Genomic DNA, 18,848 nt, shown 5'->3' with positions numbered 1-18,848 from the left:
TAGAAGACAGAAATGGTGAATTGACTTTTATTAACTCCAACCCCCAAATTGTGTCCCTGATGCTAAAGGGAAGATTTAAGTGTGAGCCACTGAGGCACCTAGAGAACCTAGTGTGTGGGCCACATGGAGAGGGAGCTTTGGGTCCATGGTACCCCAAAATAAAGCACATGGGAAATCTCTACTGAACATCAGTGCCAACTTTCAGATTGTCCTTCTGTTTTCAACTCTGGAACAGGTGACTGAATTTTAGACAGGATCTCCATGGGCTTCGTGGTTGTTATGTAGAGGCCAGAGTTATTTCTGGCTATTTCCAACCCTTCTTGTACACATCAGTTAAATGACTAATCAAGGCTTGATATAATGTTAAGGATCTATATTTCAATAAAGTCAAAAAGCTGAGCTGATACTTGCTCACTCTCATTAACTAAAGCATTTGTTTTCTAGCTGGGAAAAATTGGGGAGAGAAATCGCTCCCAAAGAAGCTTGGAATCCCTTGATCCTGCTAGCCTGCACCTTCATCTTCTCCCTGAATTGATTCTAAGATGTAAGAAAAATTCAGTTTACTGAAAGCCAACTCATTGTAAATATCATACATATAAGTTAATTGAAATTGGGGTTTTAATCTAACTTTTATTAGCAAGTAATAAGAACATGAAAGATGGTGGAATAAGATGGACATCATTACCCTAAATACATGTATGAAGACATGAATGGTGAGACTCTATTTTGTCCAACCAGAGAAATGAAAACCTGTGCTCCATGTGTGTGCTATGAATTGAAATGCATTCTGCTGTCATGTATAAAAGAATTATAACAAAAAAATTAATTAATTAATTTAAAAAATAAAAACATGAATTAGGGTATCATTAGTTGCTATTATAAACAAATCCCCAAAATGTATGATGTCCCAACACAACCGAAATATTCACAAATGTAAAATCCAAAATGGGGGGGGGGGGGGGTGTTCATCAGCAATTGGTCTTCTTCCTGGTTCCAGAAAACAGGTGCCTCCTTCTTGTGGCTTCGTCATCTTCCACAAGAGACTCCCAAAGCTATGGCACATCCGAATCCACAAGAAGATGGTAGTCTGAAAAGAATGTGTGAGACCATGAGAGAGCTTTCTGTGCCAGACCAGAAAGTGGGCCATGTCCTTTCCAGGCACAGACTATTGGTCAGAATTGATCACATGATCACAACTAATGCAAAGGAGGCTGGGAAATGTAGGCAGTGTTCCCAGGAAGACAAGGAAGCAGTGTGGTATGTCTCCAGATAGGCACATAAGTTTGGACCAGCCGCAAGAACAACAGAATGGCAGTTTTCAAAGTGCATCATGGAAGTTGGAGAAGTGAAGCCCCATCTCTTAGAGTCTTAAATGGAATAAAGATTCAAGATGTTCTGCCAAACAAATAAACAAAATAATTTAACTGTCATCATGGGACTTTTCTTTCTAAGAAATGAAATGGACACATTTTAGGGAGAAACAAGGGGATTGATGGGGGGGTCATCAAAACAACATCAATATTAGTCTTAAATTTTCATTTCCATAAGTCACCTTTCTCATGTAGTGCAGCTAATCTGGGTTTCACCTATGCAGGTAATAAACTAAGGCTATTAATCAGTGATATTTTGGTATTAATTATCTTAGTGAATCCCTCCTCATCAAATATTTTACCTCAGACTAAATTGATGTCTCATGATAGAAATAAAAGGAAGGAAAGGCAGGAGGGAGGGAGGAAACATGTCCCTCCCTCTGTGAGCTGCAGGCCCTCTCCTTCACTGGATAACTATACTTGGCTTTTAAAAGCTGCCTTCCTCCTCTACTTACAGTGACAAAAAGCAGCTCTGAGGAGGAAACCCAAGAACATTCAAAACCAGGTTACAACTCCCTTTAGTAATTTGATTCTGTAAGAAAATATGCATGTGAACAAATTATCTTCAAACTCCTGCAAGAAGAGGTCCAGTGCTCATGGAAATTCAAATTTATTTCAAATGTGGAGGAATTCTTTCTACCACTTTTTAACATGTATTTCATAACTATGAGCATGAAAGAAATATTTCTGATTTCTTTCAGTAAAACCCTTAACTTTAATCAAAAGCCAAACAGATGGGCATTTTTCTCTCTCTCTCTCTCTGGTGCTAGGGATGAACCCAGGGGTACTTAACCACTGAGCCACATCCTCAGCCCTATTATTATTATTATTATTTTTTTGAGACAGGTTCTCACTAAGTTGCTGAGGATGAGTTTGAACTTGTAATCCTCTTGCCTCAGCCTCCTGAGCTGAGTGCACCATGACACCCAGCTAAACTGACCTTCTTTATGTCACGGGTGCAGAGTGAAGAGATGAGTAGCTTAGACTTCTCCATCATGTGTGTCTGTCTGAAACAAAATGTGCACACAGCCTCACCCCTGCAGTCAGAGCAATTGTTAGAGAAAGGTAAACACTGAGGCTCCATTCCCTTGATCGCATATTTTAAGTACGGTCTGATGTCCATAAAGGTACACGAAATAGATAAACACTGCTAATTCAATCAAGCACAACTAAGACAGAAGTTTTATTGTAAATTTTCAGGGTTAGAGACGTGTTCATAGTTTTGGAATCAATGACTGAATTTCTGACCTCATTTTAAAGGAAGTGCTCTTAATTTTAGAAAAAAAAATTAAAATTTTTGTTGTAGAACAGTTTATTACAGGAAATAGAAATAGTTGGAATTGGTTAAATTAATTTAGCACATAGAATATAATGATGATGTTTAAAATTATGCATATACTATCAAAGGTAAATGGCTCCATTCATATGCAAATCATTACAAATTGTTCATTAGCAAACTGACTTTTTCAAAGCTCTAGCACAAAAGTGTGAGCCTCCTCTTTAAGTGAATATATTTCTATGTACTTGTTGAACAGCGAAATACTGTGTCTCTGTTTCTAAGGTTGGAGCGTTTTAATTACTTTGCTTCTGAGAATGGGTTGAAATTGAATTTAGGTATCACTTTGAGAATGATGTCATTTTGCAATAACCTGGAGACACGTTCAAAAGACAATCTTAGGTGAAAGATGCAGGAAAGAATATTGTTAGAACAGTTTGGCAACAAGTTGAAAACATTTGAATGGAAAATAAAATCTTTCCCCATGGTTTGCCTCCTTTCAGAGTTTCTGCAAGGAAAAAAAATCAAATAATTCTTTGAGAAAAAAAAAATGCATAAATACATATAAACTTAGGAATCGTCGCCCCTTTGATCTCTCTACCTTCTCAGCTCCCAAACTGCAAGGATCATTTAGGTTACCTGAAGCCTGACCTCGGCCAGCTGGCTGCACAGCTTCCTAGGACTCTCAGCGAACATCATTCCCAGTTTGTTGGAGGCCCTCCAAAGGCTGACTTCCACTTCCAAAGCGTCTAGTTAGGTCTTCTCTGCCAGAAGCACATCACAGGCAGCTCAGATGGTGATGCTGGTGATCAACTTAGAAAAGAGATGCAGACAGGAATTACATTCTGCCCACTCTGTAGTTCTCCTTTCAACTGGTTCTAGAAAGAATTTCTCAGAATGAGGAAATTTGCGGCAGCGGAAGGATTAGTATTTTCCTTTCCCCAACTCTTTATTTATTTTTTTATTGTTGTTCTTATTGTTAGTATTCGTACCAGGGATTGAACCCAAGGGTGCTTAACCACTAAGTCACCACATCTCAATGTATTTATGTTTATTTGACAGGGTCTCACTAAGTTGCTTAGAGCCTCACCAAGTTGCTGAGGCTGGCCTCAAACTTGTGATCCTCTTGCCTCAGCCTCCCAAGCTGCTGGGATTACAGGCGTGTGCCACCATGCCCAGCTTACTACTTTAATTTGAATGTACCATTTTCAAAAATACGTGGAGGGCATGCTGAGTCAAGTCTCTTTCTACCAGCATTCTCCTTACTACTCTCGGTGACAGAATGCGGTTTTGTTTCGTTTTCAGTGACAGTAGCAGGGAGCCTATCTGCCGTCAGAGCCTTCTAATCATTCTAAGAGAACATTTCTCTCTCTCCCCTGCATTTAATCACATCCTCTGCCTCCATAATTAAAAATAACCAGTGTACGTCCTATTCAGGCAGAGATACAATGTCCCCTTTGTTCCCAGGGTTCTGAGGTGGGGACCCTTGCCATCTGACAGTGACACATCTCAAGAACCCTACTTGTCTGTGATTCAACTCGGGTCCTTAATTCCTGTCCCTCCCCTCCTCCACATACAGACATGGTGTTGGTTTTAGGAGTGTCAGGCCATTCATTCAGTCCATTGATATCTCTTGGGAACCCAAGAGCTGTCAGCAGTACATTAGCCACTGGGAAGGTGGCGGGGGACGTATGCCTGAAACAAACTTTTGCAATGAGTTAAATCAAAACCTCAACTGTCCAGAGTGCTAAGAGAGTGTCTTAGGACCTAGTTTAGTCTAAGGCAGTTCTTCAGTTTTTCCTCCCCTGGTACATTAGGCAAGGTCCAAAGACATTTCCAGTTGTTCCAATGTGAGGGGAAACGGGGAGACGAAGGGAGGGCTACAGACATTGAGTAGGAGGTAGGATGCTGCGAAAATCCTACAGTGCACAGAAGGGCACTAAAAGCAAAGAATTATTCAGCTTAAAATGTCAAGAATGTCAAAGATGAAAGTTCCTGGTGATCTTCAGTAAGCAAAGACTCACCTGCAGGGCTGGGCCCTTGCCTAGAGTTTCTGGTCAGTAGGTCCAGGGTGGGGACTGTGCAGTTGCATTTCTCACAAGTTCCAGGTGATGCCAGCATTTGGGGTGCAGGACCGTACTTGGAAGAAATATCCTATGGACTCTTAGAGGAGGAATCTCTGAGAAAATGATGTGTGAAAGTTCAGCAGGAGTTAGCTGGAGAACAAGGGAGAAGATCAAATTTTGCAGGCAGTTTATGGGAGAAGCTCAGAGGTGTGAGGTTGTGGCATGATCAAAGCACTGAAATCAAGGAGGATGGGGTTGGATGGAGCTGGAGAGGGACCCAGAGCCAGATTGCTCAAGGCTACAGTAGGATACTGATCTGTTGCCTAAAGGCAAAAGAAAGACACAGAAGAAATTCTAGCAGGGAATTGGGGCAACTTGACCAGGCATTTAGGGTATGAAGGAGGAGTACGGTATGTTTTCTACAGTTCAATATAATAAAAGGGCATGGCTTTTACAGCCAGGCAGTCCTGGATGCCAGTTGTAGCTCAGCCTTTTATATGATCCAGGCAAATTATTTCACTTCCATGAGCCTCAGTTTCCTCGCCTATAAAATAGGAACATTCAGACCTAGTTCCCCGGATTGTTGTGGGAATAAATGAGATCACGTTCATAAAAGTGTCTGGCACACAGGAGGACTCAATGAATGTTAATTCCCTTCTATTAAGTGCGAGACATGAAAGGACAAGGGGCTCCTCCAGCGCCTCATTTGCATCTCAAAGAGAACACAGCCAAGCGTTCTGTCCACAGAGCACTTGCATCACCCGTGTGTGCCAAGCCTGTGCCAGGGCCTGCTGCTGGCATGTCTTAAGTGCAAATTAGGCGAGTGCCTCCCACACAAAAATGCTTCGAAGCTAATGCTAGGTTTGCAGATACCATCACAGAGCTCAGGCCAACGTTACCTAATTTATAGATGTTTGGATACTTCAGAGGCCCTTTTACCATTTCCCTTATTGTTTTGTAGCCTGACAATGGGGAGGAGAAACAGCGTTTGGAACCACAATAAATAATACTACTTAGCGTTAAATAACATTTGCCATCTTCAAAGCCACTTACAAACACTCACAAATTAAGATGCACCCAGCCCCAGCCTTGGGAAAGTATCATTATCTCTGTTTCTTCAAGCCAGCAAAGAGGATGAGGTCATTGGAGTTGCCCAAACCCTGTGGCCAGTTGGCACCGAAATGGGCTGCTTTAGTTCAATCCAGACATCCCAAGCGGGTCCATTCCAGAACATTCTGGTCATTTCCCAGGAATGAGGGTAGTGAGAAGCGTTTGGGTGGAATGAGTTCCACTTTTCAGGAACCTCCTGTGAATTTGGGTGGGTGCAGCTATGCCCAGCACAACCTGAGCTAAACTTAATTGGGAGCATTGCTGTCAGCCAACAAGGTTGCTAGGACAGTTCCCCAACTCATCCCCTGCCACCTCCCAGAAAACTGAGCAAAATGTCAGGATCTCTCTGTGTGCTGAATAATTACATAATTAATGATAAGATCTCAGAGTTTCCTCATCTTCCAACTGGAGTGGTAATGACCCACAGGGTATCTGCGAAGGCACCATATGCAGAAAGCCTGGTAGGGAGCTTAGGTAATTGATGCAAGGAAGATTTCTTTATCAGTGTGTGTTTGACGTCATGGCCTTTGTGTTTACACCATTACAGAAGGTGTTCATAACAGGTCTTTTGTAAAGAGAAGCAGGTAATGTCACCCTCTCTGGAAATGTGGGCCAGAGAGGAAAAATGAACTCACTCAAAATCACCCAGCCATTGGCCAATGGAGCAAAAAGGAGCCGGTGAGCTGTTTGCATTCTCTCTCTGTCTCCACATTCCATGAAAATAATGACATCTGCGTCCTCCCATCCTGAAACTCCACACCAACCCAAGAGGTATTTATGAAGTCCCCATCACGTGCCAGACACTGTGAGCAGGGTCTGTGGAATATCTGGCAGGAGTTTGTCCTCAGTTGAGAATGATGAGTGCCACCTACATCAGCTGCTTCTCAGACCCTGAGGTTGAGAAGGGGCCACTTAGAAGGGCCACTGCCAGAATCTGGGATTTGGGAAATGCCAACCATCCCCAGCCTCACTCCTGCTTCCACACCTAGGTCAGCAAAGGATGATGTTCTAGAAACACTCAGAGACAACTGGATAAATTCCATTTGTCTCAGGATATAAGACTCTTTTGTTAAGATGCCTGGAAGTTCTTTAAGCTTACTTCAAGTCAGATGATATTTTCCAGCATGTTATATGGACAAAACGTCCAGGCTTTGGGATCAGATAGACCCAGACTCGTACCTCACATTAGCCTTACTTTGTTCATCATAACAGCAGAAATGGGTCTTTCTGTCAAATAGAAATTGCAGAATGTTGATGGAGAAGGAGAAAATGAACATTAAGTGCTTAGCACAAAGCTGGGTACATGGTAGCTCTCCATAAACAGCAGCTCTGGTTATGATCATACTACTGTCTATGCTATTATTATACTGTTATTTCTCATTGGTATTATCTAAATATTGTACTAAATCTGAATGCAAAATTTGGCATTGATTCTGCTTATATCTGTCCTGTAGATGATCTTAGTTAGCTAAGGTAACAGAAATAGAGTCTTCAAAATTAACACATTTATCCACAAGCCACCTCCAGAGAGTATTTCTTTTAATTTTGGTAATTTTTTCCTTATTTCAATTGGTCATTGCTCATTTCATGACTGTCAGTAGTTAGAAGAAGCTAGCTCTAGTTTTTAGAATCAGAGCATGAGCCGAATTTCTGCTCCTTAATTAAGGCTGTGTGATCTTGCAGCCCTGCCAGGACTCTCTTTATTTATAAAATAGGAATAGCAGCCTCCATGGGTTATTGAGGAGTCAATGAAATAATAATATTTATTAAAGATGTGGCATTTTGCAAATGCTATTAAAATACTTTTACTGTTCTGAAAATATTGATTTCTTCAGTTAACAAGAAACTGGAAAGCAAATTAGTAATTATTTCATAAATATTGTTAGTTGGATAAACTCTTTTAAAATAGAGGGAAATAATGGGTTAAATGCCTGGGGCAACAGGTGGCAAGCAGCCAGTGTGTCATCATTCTTAAACACCTACCCTGTGCCATGCAAACCCCAGGACATTGATTCATACCATGGTCCTCCTATTAAGTGCATGGCTCCCGATCCAGACAGACCTGGGTTCAACTCCTAGTTCTACGGCCTCTTAGCTATGAGTCTTTGATGAGCTGTTTCATCTCTCTGGGCCTTGGCTTCCTGATCTGCAGGTGCGATAATAAGTATCACCTACCTCCCTGGGCTTTGGAGATTATGCATGTGAAAAGCACAGACCACAGCCCTGAGAAGCAGCAGGCATTCTGCACATGTTCACTTCCACTGTTAAACACCAAACAGAAAAGACAGCTCGGTTAGCTTCTCCATACCAGCACTTTAGAGAGTGAATCGCTCATCTCTGGCAGAGCAGCAGTAGTGAGAATGACACACTGAGGTGCTGGCTGGCTGGAGAGGCAAAGGTGTGCACTCCACGTCCTGAGGTCCTGGAACCGAGGGCAAGAGATGGGTGCCCAGGCTAAGAGCCATGCTGGGTGGCATTATACTGCCTGAAATGTGGCCGAGTGTAGGATGATCAGACACCCCAGTCTATGCAGGTGTGAGAATTATCTATTGATGTATTTCAAACCACCCCAAAATTAGTGGCTTTAAACAACACCATTTTGCTCAGGTACCTGCAATTACAACAGGGCTTTGGGGGGGAGGACATAAAAAAGGAGGAGAGAGAGAGAGAGAGAGAGAGAGAGAGAGAGAGAGAGAGAGAGAGAGAGAGGGAGAAAGGGGTGGGGAGAGAGGGGGGGAGAAGGAAGGAAGGAAGAAAGGAAGGAAGGAAGGAAGGAAAGAAGAAAGGAAGGAAGGGAAAAAGAAAAGAAAAGAAAGAGGGAAGAAGAAAGAGAAGGGGAGGGGAAAAGGAGATGATTGATGATAGATAGATGATAGATAGATAGATGATAATTGAAAATTATAGGATGTACGGGGTTTGCTTGAACTTGCTTGAAGAGAGAGATGGAAATCCCTCACCCTTATTCGTGCAGGGCCTGGAGGTTGCTGACATCCTTTCTAGCTCTGTGACCCTCCCCAAGGAACGGGCATGGTGTGATTAACATTCCCTTTTCCCAAGACTAGTGGTGCTAGCTTTCATCTCTCAGTGTTTATAAATGCCTTTGAAAATGGAATGTGCCACATATACACACAAGGCTATTATTAATATGGTGTCCAAACACCTCTCTCCACATGATAGTTAAGGAACAAAGCATTCGGGTTGTAAGTATGCAAGTAAGCACGCGTGTGTGCACACACCAAAATTAAGAAATATTCTTTATTCTCACCCTGCCTTGGGAGACACACCAGAATATCTCACAAGAGTTCAGATGAGCAGAATTGGGACCACATAAAAGCTCCAACAGAGAATTGGGTGACAAAATCCGGGAATAATTAATGAGCCCACTTTTTCCAGAGCTCCTGCTTGCTGCGAGAGCTAAGCACTATGGAAAATGAAAAGCTTAGGGGGTACAGGGTCCTACAACAGGGTACAGATATGACAAGGACATTGGCCTGGATTTTAAGAAGCTTACTCATCAAAGATGGACTTAATGGTAAGCTGAGCAGGTCCCAAGTGGAGAAAACCCACCAGGGTTGAGCAGGGAATGAGGGAAGAGAAGACTCTACTTGTAGAAAACCAGAGGTAAGTTGTTTTTAAAGTTTGCTGTAATTGAAAAAGACATGGGTCTAAAGCATTTTAATTTTTGATCCTTGAGTAATCCAGCAAAATTCACGAATCCTCTCCCCAGAAAAATGCACATGCAAAGAAATTTTGTGTTAAGCATGTCACAAAGTTCACCAATTTTGTAAAGCCTGGTACTCCCTGGGACCTCTTTTGTACCTATCATGGAATTGCAATGTTGAAGTTGTGAAATCAGCAAAGTCTGAACAGATTCAAAGCAATGATTAGATTTTCTCCAACTCTGTGCCCAGAGCATCATGCCCAATGCCAGGTTTAGCAAGCTCCTAAAATAAATGTTTGTTTAATAAATAAGCACTGAACTAAGGTATTTGAAAAGAAAACACAGATTCTTCCTTAAATTGTACCTTAAGAGGTCTTTTTAAAATTTATTTGATGTATTGATTCCGGGCCTGGAATAAAATATTGTTTGATGCTCTTCTTTCCCCCAAGGATTATCTGATGTTTGACCATAGCCTGAAGACCCAAGAACAAATGATCAAATGTATGAGTTGCCACAGATCATTTCAAGAACAAGGGAAGGTTGAAATATTTGCTCTCTTATACCCAAGGTAACACAGGATAAAAACCCATCTTGAAGAATATTCAGAGACCACCTTTGAACTGCAAAAATCAACACCTGAAATGGCAAAATTGAGGAGGTCTCTCTTTGGATATCCCAGATCAATCACAAAGCAGCATGTACTTCGAGACTTTGATCCACCTGGGCAGTGTGAGCCTCAGTACTCCTCCTAAGCTTCCTGTGTCTCCATCCATCATGGACTAGATAGAAGCAGGTGGTACTCGAGTGCACCTGGCTGTAAAGCCCCCTGCCCTGGACCCCTCTGCAAGACAAACACCTCCTAGCCATCTTTCTCTGGAAGAAATGGATCCTATTCCTCAGACAGGTTCCTCATTTATAAAAGTCAAGAGGGCATGGGCTTCCGGTTTCTTTTGCTAAAGGAGTTGTTCTCCTCAAATAGGTAAATAAAACAGCACCATATGGGCGTCACCTCACGCAAATGAGGAGTTAGAAGAGAAGAAGCCTAGCAGATGCTGACAGGTGGCAGTGGGGGAGGGGCACGTGAGGGCTGACCTCCCAGCCCCCCACCCACCCTGGGCCTGCGCCTTTGCATGCTGCTCCAGGACATCTCCCCTTGAGGGCTCCCAACTTCCGGCCACCTTGAGGGGATTTTTGGTAAAGTGCCACAGAAGATAAAATTAGAAACCAGGCTTCCTTTTTCTCCTCCTTCACTCTGTTAGTCACAAGTGCCTCAACTCCAAATGAGAAACAACCCTCCCCCCTTCCATCTGCAGGCCAGAGAGCAAGCTCAGCTTCATGGCCCCCTCCCATCCACCTCTCAGACCCTCACTTGGATCACCTGCCATTGCGGAACAAAAGAAAGCCACACCCTGGCCCCACATTCTCTCCACTGTACCTGCTCCCTCCTCTTTCGAGGTGCGTGACCCTGGACAAATGGTTTCATTTGGGGGAGCCTCATTGGTGAAATGGGATAAACCCGCCCACTTGCAGAATGGGTGTGAGAACCAAATGCAGCCACAGTTTTGGTGTTGGGCAGCAAGCAGGGCATCCAGTGCCCAGAAACGACTGTAGAAAACCCTACCCTGAGCCCAGTTTCACAGGGTTTGAACTCCAAGTTCAGCTTCAAACATGATTCCCCAGGGCAAGGACCTGCAGTATTTATCACTCACTATGGTAGTCTGTCCCTGTGGGAGGTCAAAAAGTGCTGCAGACACCAGGCCTGGGAATAAATGATTGTTTGATGCTCTGCTCTCCCCAAGGCCTCTTATTATCAAAAGGAGAAATAAGAACAGAAGTTGTATGTTTTTTTTTTCTTTCCGCCTAAGGGCCCAGGTTGGGTTCATTTCTGTAAATCAAGCTTGCATTTCTTCATAGGAGTGAGAATTGGTATGTTTCCTTGGGATGGAGCATGGGCAACCAGAAAACCTGCAGCCACTGTCCAAAGCCCACCTGACAGGTGACTCGGGAGGAAGTCCTGAGCAGCTTCCTCAAATGCTCAAATGTGGTCACACAGGGAGAGATGCTTGTGGGTGGTACAGGGGTACACATCGTCTTTCTGTTGTAAAATTTAAAAGCAAGTATTGGATAATTGTAACAATTGATTTCTGTCCATTTTTCTTCTGCAATATTGCTACTTAGGTTTTAAAAGAAAAGTGCTCTCATGGAACTAGGAAAGGAACAATCATACATATAATTGCCAAGTGGACCAAAAATCTTAACTTGATACTCAATTGAGAAACCACGAAACAATGGAAAAGCGTTGAAGAAAAAGCATGATATCTGAGCTATGGTCTTGGGTCTAGATAATTTTCTATAAAAATGCAGGCCGTCCATATTGCATTTCAGGTTACAGGTTTCCCAACCAATAGCAGTGCATCTATGTGACAGGAGAAAAGTTCCCTCTCTGTCCTCCATTTATACACATCATCCTCCTACTTCCAGGATTGCTCTACCCCGCCCCACTTCCCTCTCTGCTGGAATGTCTCTTATGCCTCACTCGGGTGACATGGAGCATGGCTTCTTGGGGAACAGCAATCCTGCGTGATTAGTGTGTGAGCTCCAGAGCCAGCCTTTTGGGTTCATATCCCAGCTCTGCCGCTCGTCACTCATGCCTTGGTTTCCTCCTCTGGCAAATGAAGCATCTAACTCACCGAGTCATTATGAGAATCCAAGATTACATGAAGTGCTTAAAGCAGGGCCTGGCACATAATAAGCACTCAGGGAACAGTGGTTGTTGCTATTGTTCTCCTGAAGACATCCCAAGTGTTTGTATTTAACTGAGTCAGTTGTCTATTCCCAAGGGAAGGAAAATTTCCTGAGGGCGGAGATGGGGGCTCTTGAGTCTGATTTCCCCTTACCCCCTAACACAGCTATTTGAAGATGATTGGCATGTATTATTGAAACGAACGAAAGAAAATGCCTTTTACCTTTATTTTTATAGCACCAGAAGTTATTTTTGTCATATATTGATTTATTCTAGCCAGTGAATGTTTTTATCTTCAAAATGTTAACGGATATAAAAGCAATACATGTTGCCCTGACTACCTGACCCTACCCGCCCCTCCCATATCACAAGCCGAAGGCAGAGGTAATTCCCTAAACCATTAGATAGGTGTCATTAGATAGGTGTCTTCTCCTCAGAGTCCTCGAGACTTAGGCCTTAGGTCCTCCATGGGAAACTGATATCACGGAGCCATGCCATTGTAGAGCTGAGCGGACCTACAAGGTAATCATTCTTATCTTTTATTTTATAGAAAGGGAAACTAAGGCCCAAGATGAAAACAGTGCATGAGTGGCAGTGCCAGGGTTAGGACTTTCTGCAGTAGTCCCAGAGATGTCACATTTCACTCTGTGCAGCCACAGTACAGGGCTCTGTTCAACAAATATTCCGCAGAGGATTGAATGGCTCGATGACATGCTCTCAAGCAACACGCGCCTGCGCTTTTGCAAAACAAGGGGACATATCATCTTCTGCTGTGCACATTGGTGTCTTTCATAAGGATGTCCATTTGATTGAGACGCTTCCATTTAGAGGAGGGCTTTGTTAACTACATCCCATGGGTCAGGCTTGGCCCTGTCTGACTTTGCAAATAAAGTTTTATCAGAAGACAGACATAGTTTTCGGGTACCATTGTTTCTATGGATACTTGGACGCCACAGTGGCAGAAGAAGTAGTGGTGACAAACATCTACCAAAGCCTGCTGTTCAGTCTGACCCCATGTGGAAGAAGTTCCCAATCCTGCACAGAACAAGCCCTGCCTGCTTTCTGTTCTGCTGGGAATGTACATACAATCTCTCTAATCCACAAATTGACCTTAGAGGAATTATGATTATTTCTATAGTATATATTAGTGAATTGAGGCCTGAAGAAATTGAAGGATTTATCCCAACTCTATAGCTTCTAAGCATCAAATAGATTTTTTAATTTGCTTTAAGTAGTTATTCATGACAATAGAAAGCCCTTTGACACATCATACCTAAGTGGAGTATGTATGATTCTTCTGGTTGTACATGATGTAGGATCACATGGGTGGTGTAATCATACATGCACACAGGATATTAATGTCTGGTTCATTCTACTATCCTTCCTGTCTCCCTACCTCTTCCCTTCCCTTCCCTTCACTCCCTTCTGCCTTATCTGAATTGCCTCGATTTTTCCTTAGCTACCCCCCCTTATTGTGAATTAGCATCTGCATAAGAGAAAACATTCAGCCTTTGGTTTTTGGAGATTGGCATATTTCACTTAGCATGATATTCTCCAGCTCCAACTATTTACTGACAAATGCCATGAACTCGTTCTTCTTTAAGTCTGAGTAATATTCCATTGTATATATGTACCACATTTTCTTTATCCATTCATCTGTTGAAGGGCACCTAGTTTGGTTCCGTAGTTTAGTTATTGTGAGTTGAGCTGCTATAAACATTGATGTGGCCGTGTCACTGTACTATGCTGATTTTAAGTCCTTTGGGTATATACTGAGGAGTGGGATAACTGGGTCAGAAGATGGTTCCATTCCAAGTTTTCAGAGGAATCCCCACACTGCTCTACATAATGCTTGTACTAATCTGTAGTCCCACCAGCAATGTATGAGTGTGCCTTTCCCCCACATCCTTACCAGTTCAAATAGATTTTTCATAAAGGCAAAGCAGTAAATATTATTCCATGACAATGTGGGAATGTGAGAGGTCACACATAGTGCTCTGTGTTTAACTCCAGGATTCAGAGGATTGCAAAACTGAGAGGATTAAGAACATGTCCAGGAAAGGCCCCATCCAGAGTGCATGGAAACCTAGGCTTCTGTCTGCCCCTCTTCCTACATTGCTGTGTGACCTTTAGCAAGACACAGGACATATCTGTGCCACAGGTGTCCCATCTACACTGAAGTTGTGGGCTTTTAAGTCTGTTCTGAGACTTTTCTGGGGCGCAGCGGAGTTGGCCTCAGCTACAGTTGAGGCAGGCCATGTTCTTTGGGTTGCAGGCTGAGAGATTCCCTGAGGACTCCCTTTCATATGTGCCTGCTTAGTCAGGACTCCAGAAGTTCTTGATGATAAGACTTTGAAGCAGGGTTTAAGACTGGCTAGGGGGTAGGGCAGAATAAAAGTGAGTTTGAACTCTTAGGAAGAAAATTAAATAAAAAAACAGCTTGCCATTTTTTCCCACTCAAATGAAGACTCTTGATACTGATCAGTATCAAAGAAAGATAGGACTCGTTCTTTGCTGCCTTGAAGTAGATACCATGATTTTTTTTTTTTTTTGGATCAGAAATGCACCCATCAATATTTACTGTGTACCTGTCAATTTGCCTTTTCACTTTAACAGGTTTTAGAGAATCATCCATCCATGTGAACTTGAGAGTACCCACTATCTTCAAAACCATCGTACCACGGCTGGCAGACTGGAGTCTGTTGAAGTCTGACTTGACTGATGGCACTGACCACAGAATGGGCTTGCCGGGGCCAAGGTCAGTCATCTGTAGCCGGTGGATCCCTCCTGCAGAGAAGAAACTGAAGAGTCAGTAAGGAGGCGTGGAGCCTCCCCATTTCGCCTATCTGACGTTCAAGAATTGATGTGGTCAGAGGGAATGTTGCATCTGGTATGAAAGCAAGATAGAACACACACACCCTCCCTTTGAGACTAAATCTCCACTTCAAAATGTTTTCCTTGTACTGTTGAGATCACGAAAGATTACTAATACCTTGCTGCAGGTCAGCACTATTCAAAATGATGCCTAGATGCGATGAACAATCAGAAATGCTGAAAGCTATTTTATCCTCAATCCTCAAAGAACTTGCAGTTCCTCCTCCAAGTGCATTCAAGGAACTGGTTCTTCCCCTAAGAACCAGCCCACCCAGTGAGCAGCCTGGAGAGTAAGGAGTCCAGAACTGGTAAGTCAACTTCTGAGTAAATGAGAAAGAAAACCCTTTCTTCGAGATCCAACTGCCTAGAATTGTCCTGTCTTTGGGGTTGGGCTCTCAGGAGGTCACTATTCACTCTCCCCTGCTCGACACCATGGGCAGGGCTGACCTCTCTGTGCCCCCACCCCACCTCGCCCAGACTTTGGGCATGGTCATCTGGCATGCTTTGACCAGTGGGCTATGTTTGTAAGTGGCAGCTCATTTCTGAGCTCTGTGTAGGTCGGGTCTCTCTCCCTGTCCTGTGTAATGAGGAGCAAATGTCCAAATGGCTGTTGCTTCTTTCGCCTGGACCCAGAATGAGACACGGGAGTAAACCTGAACCCGACACAAAGACAAAACCCAATCCATAGACCCAAATTGCCTGCAACCCCTAAGCAGGGGAGAAAACTTGTAGTCACAGGCCACTGATCCTTGGGTTGCTCTGTACTCAGAGATCTGACTAATACAGTTAGCAGATCTGACTGATACGGTTCGCTTCTTCATTTGCCAATAAGGCTGTAAACACCAGTAAGCTTATTGTCAGATTTGTAGATTGAACTCCTAATTAAAGATTAAACAGTAATTAATGCCCTTTATTTTATTCCACACATGAGAAAACTTTCAGGGAACGAGTTATCCAAAGGGCCAGTGAGTTAAGGGCAGAGACAAGAAGGTCCTTCTGCCTCCTGACTCTGATCTCAGCTGGCTCTCCACAGCAGCCAGCCAGGCTCCTGAAGCAGTTGTAAATTTTACATTCTAATCTAATAAATACTTGGGACCATGAGAAAGTCCAGCAATCACTATCAGGAGATAACAGTTGAATGACTTTGGGAGGACACAGATACTGACATGTCACCCTCACATCAGATCCCCTCAGAAATGCTCTGTGTGGTCACAGCAAGATGAGTCCGAACAGTAAACACAACCGCATTTCATTTTTCAGCCTAGGAGTTGACATTCACATGCTCCAGATTACGTTTTAGATTATTTTCCCAAGCAATTCGCACCGTCATTTTGACTGACCAACAGTGGTGCTACTCCCCAAATGATTCAGAAATATGTCCAAATTAGGCAATGAACAACTTGATTCTTATCTGTTGGCCCAACATCAGACAAGCAATGCCTTTAAATATTTCCAGAATCTCAAATTAGGGGAACTGCCGAGGTTATAGGGCTCAGCCTTCTAACTAAGAAGTCTGGAGTCTGAGGGTCTGAAAGATCCAGTTGAAAACCCCACCTCTGCAAACCACTGATGCAAGGCCTTGGGAAAATCATGAAATCTCTCTAAGGCTTGGGTTTCCCGTCTGTGATATGGAGATATAGCCACTGCTACTTAAAATAGAGCTTTAGAAGTAATAGGGGCAGGACTTAAAGCCCCTGGCCCAGTACCTGGTTCAGTGTAAGCACACACACAAAAGTGAGCATCCCCTGTCATTGATTGTCATATCCCAAAAGGATGGCCATTTCGCTTTTTTAAAATTAATTCTAGCCAGTCATGGTGGTGCACACCTGTAATCCCAGCAGCTCTGGAGGCTAAGAGAGGAGGATGGCGAGTTCAAAGCCAGCCTCAGCAAAATCAAGGCACTAAGCAACTCAGTGGGAACCTGTCTCTAAATACAAAATATAAAATAGGGCTGGGAATGCGGCTCAGTGTTTGAGTGCCCCTGAGTTCAATCCCTAGTACCACCCCCCCCCCCAAAAAAAATCAATTCTATCCCATCAAAATCTGCAGCCATAAAATTTGCCCATGTTAAGTACTTGGCACAGTTTGATGGGATTTGGCAAATATCCACAGTCTTGTAACTTCTACCACAGTCACTGTAGAAAACATTTCCTTGAGCTGAGTGTGGTAATCCCAGTGGTTCTGGAGGCTGAGACAAGAGGATCATAATTGCTGAGACCAAGTTCAGCAATTGGAGCTAAGCAACTCAGTGAGACCCTGTCTCAAAAAAAAAAACAAAAACAAAAAAAAACAAACTAGTGCTGGGGATGTGGGGATGAAAGTCAATGGGAAAACACTCCTGGGTTCAATCCCCAGTGAGGAGGAGGAGAAGAGGAGAAAACACATCCTTTTAATTTTTTTCATTTTATTTTTTTATTGGTTGTTTTTAGTTCTACATGACTGTAGAGTCATTTTGATATAATTACACAGGCATGGAAACATATCCTTGATATTACCAAGTTTCTTTATGGTCTTTTAAAGACATTCCATTCCAACCCCAGCCCCAGGCAACCATTAATCTGATTTCCACCAATCTGTTATGTCATGACAGGGAAACTGTGTCTATTCTGGAATTTCGTGTCTATGGAAGACAGCAGTATGTTTTGGGGTCTGACCTCTTTCTCAACACATTGTAAGATTCCTTCACATTGTATTATCAATAGCTTACCCTTTTCTTACTGAATAATATTCCTTGAGTGCACATAATAAAACTTGTTTACCCACTCATCTGTTAGCAGCCCTTTGGACTCTTTTGATTTAGAACTATTAGAAGTAAAGCTGCTATGAACATTTGGGTCCGGGTCTTTTTGTGGACACATGCTCTCACGGGAGAAGGATGGCTAACTGATGACGTGAATGCTTCACTTTGTAAGAAGCCCTTGAAGAGATCTTTAGAGAAATGCGAGCTTTCACACTCTCCCAGCCACCTCGACCCTTCCTGTTGCTCACACTCCCACTGACACTTGGGGTTGTCAGTCTTTTTAATTTCAGTCATTTTAATGACTGTATTGGTCATTTATTGTGGGATTTAAATTTGTATTTCCCTGACCAAAAAAAAAATCATGTAGTCTATCTTTTCAGCTGTTTATTTGCCATCTTTATAGCTTCTTTTGTTCAAAACTTCCACCCATTTGCAGGGATATCTTATTAAGATATATATATACACACACATAAGTATATATAATATATGTATATTTACATATATATATATATATATATACACACATATGCATTTTCTTCATAGAGACCCTTTGCCCCATATATGTATTAAGACTATTTTATCTCTGGTCCACCCAGACTATTTTAAATACATTATGGATATTTCAGTCTCCCCCACCTCCCAGTGACTCTGAAATTTAATACTTTTATTTACTGGGAAGCTTGGTCTTATGTAGAGGGAAAGATCATCTCTTTATACAGGGTCTAAATAAAGACCATCATCTATGGGCCACGCCTGGCCATAGCTTGTTTCTATGAATGAAGTTTTACTGGAACACAGCCACACTGATTTGTTTACATATTGACGATGGCTTCTTGCATGCTACAAAGGCAGAGCTGAGTTGTTGGAACAGAGACCCTGTGGTTGCCAAAGCCTAAAATATTTACTATCTGCCCCTTCACAGGCAAAGTATGCCGACTGCTACTTCAGAACATTGGCCTTTTGGTTCTAATCCAACTTCTAGACAACAGAAAAGAAGCCTGTCTCCTC

The 18,848-nt window shown here is 42.7% G+C and overlaps 1 long non-coding RNA gene across 1 annotated transcript in view; it reads right to left on the bottom strand.

The window, feature by feature from the left end:
• Window positions 1–610: 610 nt before the first annotated feature.
• Window positions 611–18,848, bottom strand: part of LOC124106811 (uncharacterized) — a 386,111-nt gene continuing 367,873 nt past the window's right edge. The window contains exons 6-7 of the long non-coding RNA XR_009228688.1: window positions 3,286–3,459; window positions 611–1,087 (exon numbers count right to left, since the gene is read on the bottom strand). This is a non-coding gene — a long non-coding RNA (uncharacterized LOC124106811). The remainder of the gene's footprint in view (window positions 1,088–3,285; window positions 3,460–18,848) is intronic.

The sequence above is a fragment of the Marmota monax genome, unplaced genomic scaffold, assembly GCF_021218885.2.
Source record: "Marmota monax isolate L192 unplaced genomic scaffold, Marmota_monax_Labrador192_F-V1.1 WCK01_AAM20220418_F8-fsc00003, whole genome shotgun sequence".
NCBI classification, from domain to species: Eukaryota; Metazoa; Chordata; class Mammalia; order Rodentia; family Sciuridae; genus Marmota; species Marmota monax.
This window is presented reverse-complemented; position numbering and strand designations above follow the sequence as displayed.